The sequence below is a fragment of the Meleagris gallopavo genome, chromosome 2 (assembly GCF_905368555.1).
Source record: "Meleagris gallopavo chromosome 2, MGAL_WU_HG_1.1, whole genome shotgun sequence".
In the NCBI taxonomy this organism is placed as follows: domain Eukaryota; kingdom Metazoa; phylum Chordata; class Aves; order Galliformes; family Phasianidae; genus Meleagris; species Meleagris gallopavo.
The window spans coordinates 105,073,948-105,086,487 of NC_139405.1; the positions used below are offsets into that span (position 1 = coordinate 105,073,948).

Genomic DNA, 12,540 nt, shown 5'->3' on the forward strand with positions numbered 1-12,540 from the left:
GATGTTGCTGCACAAAAAGTGCTTATGTGGAGTCTCTGAATGGCAGTATCTGGGTGTGTTTAGCATCCTTAATTTGAGTGCATCCCTTTTCTGAACGCATCCTGCGTTTCTGCGTGCTCTTCTGGACAGAGCACTCGTTGGTTTGCATCTGTAATGTGGATGGCCATTTACAGACAAGCAGATGATGAATAATTTTTTAGCAGTGTTTCAGGCCAACTTGAGGGATTTCTCTGGGTCAAGAGGCCTTGAATTTAATGGTAAGAAATACAAAACAAGCACTTCATCCCCTCCCTTTTCAACCCTGCCTGTAAAATTAAGACATACAGTACTGCTCTCTCTCATCCTGTTTTGTTGTTTTTTTTTTTTAATTACCTCCTGTAAACACCTTTCCTTTCTCTCCCTCACAAAGCCGCAGGAAAAACTTGAAACCGTTTTCAAGTGTTGGCTCCTGTATATGCAGGCAGGTCTCTATCCTGGCTGTGTGGTCAGTTTGATTGGTAAACGATTGGGTTGAAACCAACTTGCCTGACAGAAAAGCTTAAATGTAACCGTGATATGCTGTGCAGGTACACCACACTTTTATTGCGACAAGGGAGAGGAGGGAGGGAAATGATGGTGGAGTAGGAACCTCCTGTAGGCTCGGCTTGGTTTGCAGAGCTAATGAACTTAGGGTATTAGTTTCTTTACTGTTTAAGATGAGGACAGCGTTTGAATGGGAGGCATTTACGTCTTTTGTACAGATGTAGCTGTGTGTAGCTAAGCTGTTTCTTTTCTTTCCCTGAGGTCTGCTTTATAGTCAGTGGAGAAAAGCAGCCGTTTGTGCGGGACAATTCATCTTGTCCTAAGTAGACATCTTGAACCAATCAAGTTTTATGTGCCCTAGAAGTGCCTGCTTCTTTTGCCAGCTACAGAGAGCCAGATCAAGCTCGTTCACATGCAGCAGTAATTGTTCATGGCCAGCCACATCTCAGTGAATGAGAAGTGGCATGCACAAGGCCAGAATGGGAAGCTGGAGAGGCTGTGTGAGCTCCTCTGAGCTGCAGCTTCCTCCCTTTTGAAAGAACAACGAGGTGATGTGATCGCCGGATCCAGTTGTGCCGTATGGTGGCAGGTGGGGCTTTGTGACCCATTTCTTCCCATTACAAGGAGAATCATGGTACAGTGATACAGTGAAGAAGTTGGAGGGTTTTTTCCCCCACTCTCCTGATCCTGGAAAGATGGACCAGTTTGCCCAGACAGGAATGATCCAACTGGATGGGGAAATGTCTTTGTTGCAAGCTTGGAAAGGGACTTGTAGGGGGGGACTTGAAGGGGACAACATGAAGGGCTTTTCCCAGTGATTTTTGTATCTCTGGTCAGATGTTACTGGAGGAAATCGCACTGCAAATGTTTTAACTCTCTAACTTGAGCTGAGACCATACAAAGCAAATCCTCCCAGCCTGCAAGGGTGGGTTTTGTATAGGAATCAAGCTTATTGTCAGCTGTGGTGTTCAGACCCTTGGGAAATCGTGACCATTGTCTGGGCTATTATTGCTTAATAAAAGCTTTGCATTTCCTCATTCAGACTCTCAGAAATCTGGTTCTCTGCTTTCAAAAATAACTCCGCGTGAGCTGCAATTGGGAGCATTCAGAGGAAATTCTTCAGCCATTTAAAACAAAGTGAAGGGAGGGGAAAGAAGCCTTCCTTGAAGTGCTTTTACTTGTCAGCAGAGAGTGATTGTGTCTGAGTCTTCTGCTTCTGCTCCCTGGAGGAAACACATCGGGGCGAGAGCTTGCTTCTGTCCTGCCAAAGGTTTGTTTGCTGCAGCCTTGGAGGATTTGGAGGATTTGCTGGGGAGCCCTGATGCTGGGACAGGTGCAGTGAAAGCCTCCTTTTGGCACGCCGCTGGTGGCTGGCTGTCTCCAGGCAGGTGATGGGACAGCTGCAACTGATGCCTTTGGCTTTGAGGCTGCTCCAGAAGGAAAATCCTGTGCCCCGTGGGCACCGAAGGACGCGCAGCACTTAGGGCCCCCACTCCTGCCGACTCGGTGCTGGCCTCTGGCTGCTGCCCAAGGCAGGCACTGTGGGTCCCAGTAGGGGACAGACACAGAGCCAGCACCTTTCACAGCTGGCCTCCTCACTGCTGGATGCTGGGCTGGGAGTTCTGCTGAGCAGGGGAGGAGGCAGGGAATGATGCTGCATGCAGGAGAGTCTGTGCTGGGGGCTCTGCGGGGTGCAGCAGCCCTGAAGTCTGTTCTCTGTAGTTTTTGCTCTTCCTGACTCCTGCTGTAAGGCTATGGCCCTGCACAGAAGCCCTTGAACTATTTTGAAAATGCTTTTTTTTGAGACTTGTTTCTTTCCTCGGGTGTGTGTTCTTTAGGTTTATTTTCCTTCCCCTTGTGTGGGAATAATTACATTGCTTGTTTCTTATGCTCTGGCTTTGAAGAGGAGGAAGAACGTATTTGGGTTTGGTTTATTTTTTTCCTCCCGCATCAAGCAATGTGGTTTCTGCTGTTAAAACGTTCTGGACAGCAGTTGCTGCCCACGTAGAGCACAGAAATGTGTGTTTAGTGGTTGTGAGGCATGCTGGCTCTGGGCGTGCCGCCTTGCTTTGTTCAGTGCCAGTGTACAGCCATAACTTATCATCCCCTTTAAGCTGGGGAGATATCATTTACATTATTAGCAAGTTGTGCACTGTGCAGGCCAGAATATATATACCTGTATGCATGGACATATACACGTATGGGATATGTACATAGGAATGTGTTTTGAACTAGGAATTGGATATGGTGATCCTTATGGGCCCCTTCCAACTCGGGATGTTTTATGAATTAAGCCTTTCTTTGGAGCTGCAGGTTGCTTACAGGATGGAGGCCACAGCAGGAGGTGCATGGCATCATGCAGTGCTATAGGAGGTGGTGGTGGGAAGGCTGTCAGCTGGGGCATGGGCTCAGTTTTACCACCGAGATAGTAAATTTTCCACTGACTTGCCTTTTCATTGCATTGAGCAGCTTACAAGCCGTAATGAGGTAAGAAAACACAAAGAGGAACACTGGGGTAACTGTGGGCTGTGGCACGAACAGGCATTTGCTGTGTGAGAACACGGGGAAAAGGCAGGGTCCTGCAGCAGCAGTCTTTTCACCTTTGTGCAGATTGATGGTGATTTTCTGAGTCCCCGTGTGCACCATTAACATTCCACACTTGTGTTTGGTGCGTCTGCTGTGGTTTAGTTTGTAGCTGTGTGACTTATCCAGGCCCATACCTGAAGAATATGGGTGCTCCCCCCTCTTTTTTTTTTTTTTATTTTTGTTTTTTTTAACCACTGACATCTAAATATATCTAATAAAAATGCAGGCTGGGGCTCTTAAATGAGGCAGTAAGTCATTCCTGCTCCTTCTCTTTTTCAGAAGAAACCACCTCACACACTGCTTTCTCTTTGTGCAAACTTCTGCTTTGCATTTCCACCCATTCATCCTAGCGTGAAGCCTCGCACAAAAGGCAGCAAGAAAAGCCTCTGCTGCTCCGACCCTTTTGGTGTGCGTAAACCTGAACTCTCGCAAAGGGAAGCAGCGAGTCCGTGGGTTGGGGTAAGATTCTCTGATTTTTGAACCTTTAATTTCTGGGAGGAAATGGCTCTGCTCCAGGAACAGCTCTGGTTTTCGAGCGCGCTGCTGCTGCAGCAAATGGGCCGCGGTTGTGGTTTGACAGCTGAAGTCAGGAGACGCCTGTGAAATCAGATTATGGTGGTGACTGTGCGTGAAATCTCGGGTGGCTGAGCAGCACCGTCCCCGATGCACCACGTTCCTGGAGCAGCATTCCCTGAGTCGCCGTGCCTGAACGCCTGTTTGCTTCGCAGTGCTGCTGCTTTCAGCAGGACATCTGTTGCAGGGTTGGGCTGTGATCTGCAGCACTGAGGTGTGTGAATAGGGGAAGAGAAGCACTTGTTTTAGAAGGGCTCCTTCCCTTTTTATTTTTTTTCCTATTTTTTCCTCTTTCCCCACAGCTCACAGTAGGCGTGCGACCGCCTCCTGAGGCAGTCTGCACCTGAAGTCACAGCAGCCCCTGCTATCAATACAAGCTGGGGATGTAAGGATAGAGCACAGCCCTGTCGAAAAGGACCTGGGGGTAATGATGGATGGCAGCTGAACGTGAGCCAGCACTGTAGCCTTGCTGTCCAGAATGCCAACTGTACCTGGGCTGCATCCAAAGCAGTGTGGCCAGCAGGATAAAGGGGGGATCCTGCCCTTCTGTACTGTTCTGGTGATGCCTCACCTGGAGCACTGCATCCAGATGTGGAGTCCTCAGTACAGGAGAGACACAGACCTGTTGGAACGTATCCAGAGAAGGGCCACAAAAATGATCCATGGAATGGGACACCTCTCATAGGAAGAGAGGCTGAGAGAGCTGGGGCTGTGCAGCCTGGAGAAGAGAAGGCTGCAGAGATACCTGAGAGTGGCCTTTCAGTACTTAAAAGGGAGCTGTAAGAAAGGAAGGGACAGATTCTTTACCAGGATGTGTTGTGATAGGGCAAGGGGAAATGGTTTCAAACTACAATAGAGGAGATTTAGGTTGGACTTAAGGAAGAAGATCTTTACAATAAGGGTAGTGAGGCACTGGCACAGGTTGCCTAGAGAGGTGGTGGGTGTCTTGTCCTCTTCAGACAGCCAAGGTCAGGCTGGATGGGCTCTGAGCTGTTCCTTCTCATTGCAGGGAGTGGGAGCAGGTGGCTTTTATGTGTTCTTTCTAACTCAATTCTGTGCTGATTCCAGGTGGGCCTTGATGTGGTAACAAGCTGTAAGTTGGGGCTCTTTTTGCCAAAGATAGATTGTGTAGCTGTGCTGCTTCGCCATGGCTTTGAAGGAAGAGGAGGAAGGAGCCTTTACAGCTCTGTGCTGTGATGAAGGACTGAAAGTCTGTATCTTATTTTAGTGCAGAAAACAATGGGTCTGTGAGTAATTGTTTAACCACAAGCTATGTCAAAGCAGCTGTGGAAAAAGAAGAGGAGTTGACTGAGACTTCAGAGATGCCAGTCCTCATGAGAAGCTTCTGGGGGAAGGCAAGCAGGGCTGTGGTTTTGAGTTTAATACCTCTTTTGACAGGCAGTCAAACCCCAGCAGTCAGATGTAGCTGGGCTGTGTGCACAGGCTGAGGTGCTTTATTTACAGGCTGTGCGTTCATTCGTTCGTGGACATGGAGGCCCAAGGATAAATCATTAACTGCAGTACTGAAGCAGCAGCCAGGTGCCCGCTGAGCTGCATTCTCTCTCTGCTCCCCAGCACTGTGTGTCCGCTCGCCGCCTGATCCACAAAATCCAGCTGTTTGCAGAAGAGGTCTCTAAGTCATTAACGTTAATTAGCCAAGTTCTGCTCTATGAATATTCCCGTGTTCTGCTCTTCCAAACCATACAAAACACTGAGGCCGTGTAACGAGCACGTCAGCAGCCATCGCTAATTGGCTGCGTCCCCCTGAGGACGTGTCCACCTCTGGGGAGTGGGAGCTTTGGTGTTCTGCTGCCAGGAAGCCAGTCCCCTCTGGGCTGTCTCACAGACCTGTGCAGTAGTTATGTTGTTAGATTTCTGGCCTTTGTTTTAATCATTAGTTTCTCTTCTGTGCGTTCTGCTTAATAAACAGTGCCATTTTTAATGTTATTTATTACCAAATTTGTCATTAGTGCTTTATTGTAATCAGTGCCGACAAAGCGCTCCGTTTGACATATCCTCCAGGTGGGGGTTGTGATTTAAGTGCTCTTCTGAAAAGCTTTTATGCCATGAGAGAGGCGCTTCTCGTGCTGGCAGCAGCTCTAAATCTCTGCCTCCGAAAACCCATCCCACAGCACCACCTTCTTCTTCCAGCTCTGCGCCAAGGAGAGTCACATCCCCTGCAAATGGTGCTCTTTGCTCTGTAGGTAAATAGGAGGGCTGCAAAGGAGAATCAAGTTAGGCTTGAATTTTTCTGTATGTTGGGGTTGAAGAAGCAATGTGAGCCCAGCAGGTGTTCTGTGTTTACGACAAGGAGGGATGCTCTCTCAAAATAAGTACGCCTTGTCTTTAATTTTAAGTTTTTGGTCTCATCCAGAGAACTCCTGGTTTTGCCATTTGATTATAATTTGCATTTAGATTGGCTGCCTGAAGCGGTGTCGCTCACGAGACGAGATGGGGCTGAGTCCTGTGCAGATCTGACTGAGAGTAATGGCATTTACATAAAAACCATTAGCTCTGTTATTGATAAACATGAACAACATCCATTTCGAGTAATTTTCTGATGAGGAGTCTTTAATATAAGCACACAATAGTGCAGCAGTAGTGACTCTCCTGCCCCTCATCCCTCCTCACTGACCCCTTGTTGTTTTAAGGGCAAGTCTGAATGGAGATTTTATTGGCAGGGAGATGAGGAGGTTCCTGTTCCATTTCTGTGAAGTGGCCAGTTATCTCCGTGCATAGTAGGGAATTATTTAATGCCCATCTTAAGAGGGGTCTCTGTTAATTGAGTGTGGATTTAATGTCTCTCTGAAGCACAGTTGGTCTGTGTGTGATGCACATTAACATGTATGGCTAGTGATGTGTTTTACTTCTCTTTGCATCATAACTCCACTCCGTTGGGTAATCTTTTGCTTGATCACAATGGGGTTAAGCAGAAGATGAGTGGCCCCTTATTACAGGGGTACAGTTTGTTGAACCAGTGTGTCTGTTAAAGGCACTCCTCAGTGTTTGCTGGATCACAGCCCTTAGGTTCCTTCTGGGCTGCATCTTGCTAAGGGAGTTCTTGTTTCCCCTGTAATAGGCAGAGCACATGTGTCATGGTGCTTTTGGTGGTCACTGTGTGTCACAAACAGACATGGTTCTCTGTAGCAGCCGATTTTTGTAGCTATTGGTGCTATTCTCTTACATAAATATCTTGCTTTACACTTGGATCAGGTCAGGCCTTGCTGAGAGCCTCTGGAGGCAAGCAGTCCAGAGCTGATTTCAGGCACTGCAGCAGTGCTCTGAGCTTTGCCAGCATTCTTAGTTCTCAAGCTCAGTGTTGTGGAGGATCTGCCCAGCTTTCCTCAGCTGGCCTGCTTCTTGGATCTGTCACTTTGCCTATACTTACAGCCTTTTTTTCTCTCTCATAAGATCCAGGTGAATGAGTGGACAGCTGGCTACAGAGGAGAGACAGATTCTATTTGATCACCTTTTCCAGTAAGTACCTTACATTTCTAGGATGGGACTTTCTGTAATGCCTGCTGTTGTGACATTGCGTCGTGTCTTCAGGTTGACTTCACTGGAGAGGAGCATTAACTCTGCTTATTTGGACAACACTGCCATAGAAATACAAACTCCTTTGGCTTAACTTTTGTTTTGAGAGAAATTGAAGCTGATGGTTCTAGCTCCTTTTATCCAAAGTGCTATATTCTGCCTGTACCCCACTTCCAGTGGTGTGCAGAACAAAGAACCAATACAGTTGTGCCTTGTACCTGTTGGAGGCTGTGGGAAATCTATGCTGAAGGCGTTGCCACATAATTTAATAATGTGTCATGTGTGGTTTCCTGTGCTGCCGAGCAGAAGAGGCCCTGGGGTCAGGAGAGCAAGAGTTCACCTGCTCTGTTCCAGCCTTGCTGAACTCGATGAGAGAGGATGAGCAACCTGCTCAAATGCAGGGGTTCTCTTAGAGGCATGCTGTGAAGTCAGTTAAATGAGGCTTGACTTGACTTATGGGATGGAAAGGGTATGAAGAAAGAACTGGAAATCACTGCCTAGTACGTGGCAAGGATGGCTTTTTTTTTCCTGAAAGTAAAGGAGAAAATTCTTATTTCATGGGGACTTTTTACACATTAAAATATCTTGCATGCGCACTAATGGGCTGTAATAACAAGCCTATGCTTTATGAGGTGTCTACAAGTATTGTTTAACTTGTTACTGTGAGGGACTTCAGTTAATACATACTGGTTAAGTGGAACATGTTGGCCCGTCTGGTGCACAGCCAGGCTGAAATAGTTAACTGCCTACTGTAGGCATCTGCAAGCTGACTCTCAGCTTTTGGATGTAAAATGCAGGCGCAGACACAGCAGGTGAGAGTGGGAGCTGTGATGGCTGAGACCACTGCACAATTAATTTCATTCTAATGACCCTAGCAGGCTGCTCTCCTAAGGATGGGATGGTGAATTTTAGAACTGAAGGTGTTCATAAACAAAGGACAAGGGGAAATCCTTGTGCCCCTGGAAACTGGAATGTGTTAGTAGGTTGGTGGTTTAAAAACATCCTGGGCAGGGCAGATAATGCTTGTGCTTCTGTGCAAGAAGGGGAAAAAGAAGCTTTCTTATGTGTGGCTTCTTATCTTCTCACCTCTGGCAAGTGTCGTGAGACATGTCTGATGTCCTTGGTTCGGATGATCTGTTCCTACCTTATGCACCATTCATTTAGCTGTTTGCTTCTGAATTCAGGACGGTCTTTCTACCTTTGGCACCTTTTGTAACGTGCCAAACACAGTGGGGACTCCCTTCTCAGCTGGCACAGTGGCTGCTGCAACAAACGCCGTGAGGAATGCTAAAACTGAAAGTAGCAGAGAGGTCGTGGGAAGAACAAGTGATGCTGCTATTGGACAGTGCTGCCCCATGGTCATAATCGACAGATCTAATCCCAAGTGTGTTTAGAGTCAGATCCGCTGACTCCAGGAGCTAAAATAAGTCAATATCATTGAATTCTCTTTCTCCTCGCGTATCTTAAGGAGAGTTCTGTAAGTTGTAGCCTGACAGCTGTGCAATCTGCAGAAGGCCACAGGGCTGCCTAGGCTTCCCCAAGGGCATAATTTGGCCTGCAGAACACTTATTTCAGCCGATGCTGTGTATGGCAGGCTCAGCACTGACCTTCAGAACCAGGTATGCTTTTGTAAGCCTGATGAAGAAGTAGGAGACAAGGATTTGAGGCCTGGAGTCCCTTTGTAGGGCAGAAGATTGTGATTGAAGCAAGAAGTCTGCGTATATGAATTCAGATCAGTAGGAAATGGCAGAGGGATGGAACAGATGAGATGTTGGAAACAGGCTCTGTCTTTGATTGCCATCGATCAGAATGGCAAAAGAACTGTTTCAAAGAAGTCCTTAACAAGTCATTGTTTCTCAAGACTGTGCACTAAATGTCTATATAACTGGGCTGGGGTTGGAATATTAGGAAGCTTTTCTTCAAGCATCACCTGAGGCTTCGTGACTTGGCAGGAAAGCTACATGTTGGGGAGGCAGTATTGCAGGCCCTTGCTGTAAATGGATGTGGTTGATGCTTCCTATGCAAGCACTGGGCTCACTGTGGTTATGTTTGCCCTCTGTCTGCTCACAACAGCACTTAAGAGCACAAAGTGAGGGTGGTTTGGTATTGCACACTAGTATTCCAGACTGAAAGATGGAAAGCTGATTGAAAGCTGATTCAGCTATTTTCATTACAGACGTTCAGTGACTTTGACCGTCTTCACTGCTCTTCTGCCCTCTCCTTCTGACGAGAACTTCTGGTTGTGGTGCACATCTGGGTTTTCCTCTCTTGAATGTTTTTGGAACCTTACTTGTTAGAAGCTTGAAAGAGCCATTTGGTTTGGGGGCCAGGCCTTTTGTTTCAGTGCTGTGTTCATCACCCTGGAAAAGAGGCCAGGAATTCTGTGTGCTCCACATAATAATAAGCCATAGATATCTTTTTTTTCTAAAAGGCAGAAATTTGTGCCTAATCTAAAGACTATCAGAAAAGCTATGAATAAACGTGATGCATTCCAGTGCACTGAGTCACTAGGACAATATAGTATTTAACAAAGAGCCCTGGCAGATATTGTGGGCCTTTGTGCTGAAGCTGTCAGCCCGGATATGTGACATATCTTTGTATCCTGCAGCAATTTCAGGAAACTAAATGGCTGTTAGCCTGCACTGCCTCTTCTAAACAGGGACACAGAGTGCTTCAGATGTTAAAGCTTCTCCCACCCTCCATTGGTTAAGAGGGGAAATTTGTATCAGAAAAGAGAACAGTTCTTATCTGGATAAACATAGAACTGTGTCATCAAACAGGTACTGATTCTGCCAGGAAGAGACGTGCTCCTCCATCCCCTGTGCTTTGCATAAGTACTGTTTATTTTATTAGCGCTGTGCTTCCCAAAAGTAGAACTGAAATACAACACAATTAAAATCTTAGCGTTGCAGCCCCAGGTCTGCAGTGATGGTCTGCATACTGACGTGCCAGGGGCTGAGCCAGCTCTGTGGTTTTGTATTTCAGCCCTGACTCACATACATGGCTTTTGTGCTACTCTAAGGTGAATCACAGCTCCGGCGAGTGTGGTTGAGGTCCTGCCCTGCGGTCAGGTTGAGAAGTCAGGTTCTCAAGTCACAGTTTTCTTCCTCGGCACTGAGTCACAGCTGTGTGACCTATCTAGAGAAATGTTTGCCTGTATTCAGTGCGAATCTCCATGTCCCAGGGCATCCAAGAAGTGGATTTCCCTTGGACAGGGGATGTGCATGGCATGAGGAGCAGGAGAGATGCATGCAGAAGCCATGGGATGATCAGGGCTCTTCTTGTGTAATACAGTTCTTTCTCACTGTTCTTTTAACAAATGCATGTGTGAAATTGTATGCATTTAGCTTAGCAGCATTCAGGCAGCCTACAGTGACAATTTCAGGTATAGTTTAGTGAGATAGTAAATTGAGAGTAATTTTTAATGTGGTTAAGATCCAAAGAGCCAAATAAGTGTTTCTCTTGTAGGATTTGATGTTATTTTTGGCTAGGCTGTCCTTACAGGGTGCAAATGTGCCAGATGTCAATCTCTACAAGGGATCAGCTCTTCCTGAACAGTGCTGGAACACTCTCTGTTTATTTGTCCTTGTATTCCACTGACTGAATAATATGGCCAGCATGGAAAGGGCTTGTAAAATGCTGACTTAAGTGTTGCACTTCTGCTTTGCACGGGAAAACAGCTTGTGGTGGAGACACTGCACATAGTTTTAGTCTTCATTTTGCTTGGAGCAAGGAATGGTTTGGTGCCCTTGCTGGGATCCCTGCTCTGAATGGGGAGCTCCAAGAAGCCAACTTACGCCATCGCCCAATTACTTCTTCATTTAATACAGCCATTGAACTTTGGGCTTGAGGCTGCATGGGACAATGCTGTAATGGTGGAGTGGTAACAGGGAGCCTTTGTGACACAGTGACAAAGCCAGCTGTATGTGCTGAAGTGCTCCTGCTTGCTAAGCCTGTAATATCAGTCCCTTCCTCTCCCTTCCCCTGAAGGAATTGGTTTGTACTTAGGTAGAATAAGTCACTGTTTGTGTGTTTATTTCTTTTCTGCTTACATTTCTCATTGAATTCCACAGTCAGTAAGAGGAGAGAGCTCAAGTGAGGCTAAAATGTATGCAGATTTGCAGTTCTCCATCCTTCCTATCCTCTTGGTGTTGTTGTTTTTTTTGTTTTTGTTTTTTTTTTCCTTCAGTACTAAATCACAAAGTTCAGCTGATCTTCTCCAAGCTCTTTCCTGGGCTCATTGCTGAGCTGCTCCTGGGACAGTGTCTGAGCAGGTTTGCCAGCCATATTTGCCATGCTGTCTCTGGTACAGGGACAAGCTGTAGAACAGTTTCTTCTGCTCCTCTTATGCCTCCATCCTAAAAAGGAGAAATATACAGAATATACAGAGATATCATTCAGGACTTGTGTCTCGTAGAGAAGAGCTGGAGTGCATAAGCATAGATAACTGTAGGATGACATGAGGCTTTCCCTGCAAACTGAAGAATAGCTTGGCTCTAACCTGCATCCTGACCAGGTGAATCAGTCCAGATTGCCTCCAGATGTTGCCAGAAGGATGTTGCATATGGATAATAGATGATCTTGAATGCTGGATGGAGGCCAAAGACCTGACCCAGCAGAGGTCCTCCTCGTAGTCAGATGGTTGCTTTGCTTTGCTCTGTTGTCTTCCATCAAGCACCCCAGGTACTGTAGCACTGACGTATGGCTCTTTGGCTTTCCTCAGTGCCTCCTGATTGCAATATTACTCATGTCTCCAAGGCTGATTGGAAGTAATTTCTGTATGTCTGGACTTTGGCACCTGGGACTGGAGTGGTGTTGCAGACTGTTAACAAGAATACTTGAAAGTACAAAACCTGAAAACAGATGATACCTTGCCTGTGATAGAAAGATGTTCCAGTGGTTATTTAATAACAAAGCTATTTCAAAGTGGTTAAAAAAGTATTAAAGGAGCTCTCCAGGAGTCTCACATTACTATAGTAACGACTGCGAGGCGGGGAACAAGTTAAATAATGTTTGCCAGAAGCGCTAATTTGCTTCTGTGAGTAAAATCTATAGACAGCTGGAGGTAAACACTTTCTGAATAGCCTCAGACTTGATAAAAGATTGAGTAGTAAAGTTTCAGTTTGGATAAAAGTACATCATCTCATGCTGTCAGCTGGAGCCATTGCTACGCTGCAGGTTTGCTGGGAAGTTTGAAGAGGGGCGCCTAGGATTGATAAGGGAAGCACGAGTGAAATCCTCTTCCTTTTGTGTGATTGAGGATGCTTCCAGTGCAGTTTGATCACAGAAGGCCTCAATATGAAAAGGATTTACTTTGTGGAATTG

The 12,540-nt window shown here is 46.4% G+C and overlaps 1 protein-coding gene across 9 annotated transcripts in view; it reads left to right on the forward strand.

Moving 5' to 3' along the window:
* EXTL3 (exostosin like glycosyltransferase 3) overlaps positions 1-12,540 on the forward strand; it is a 136,245-nt gene that overhangs the window by 34,611 nt on the left and 89,094 nt on the right. For 4 of the 9 annotated variants that reach the window (XM_085218282.1, XM_010708084.2, XM_010708082.2 and 1 more), the window contains exon 2: positions 7,093-7,158. The exons of 3 other annotated variants lie outside the window; for them this stretch is intronic. The gene's annotated coding sequence lies outside the window, so the exon portion shown is untranslated. Of the gene's footprint in view, positions 1-3,387; positions 3,568-7,092; positions 7,159-12,540 lie in introns of all 9 variants that reach the window. 2 more of the 9 variants (XM_085218278.1, XM_085218279.1) reach the window with 1 other exon arrangement.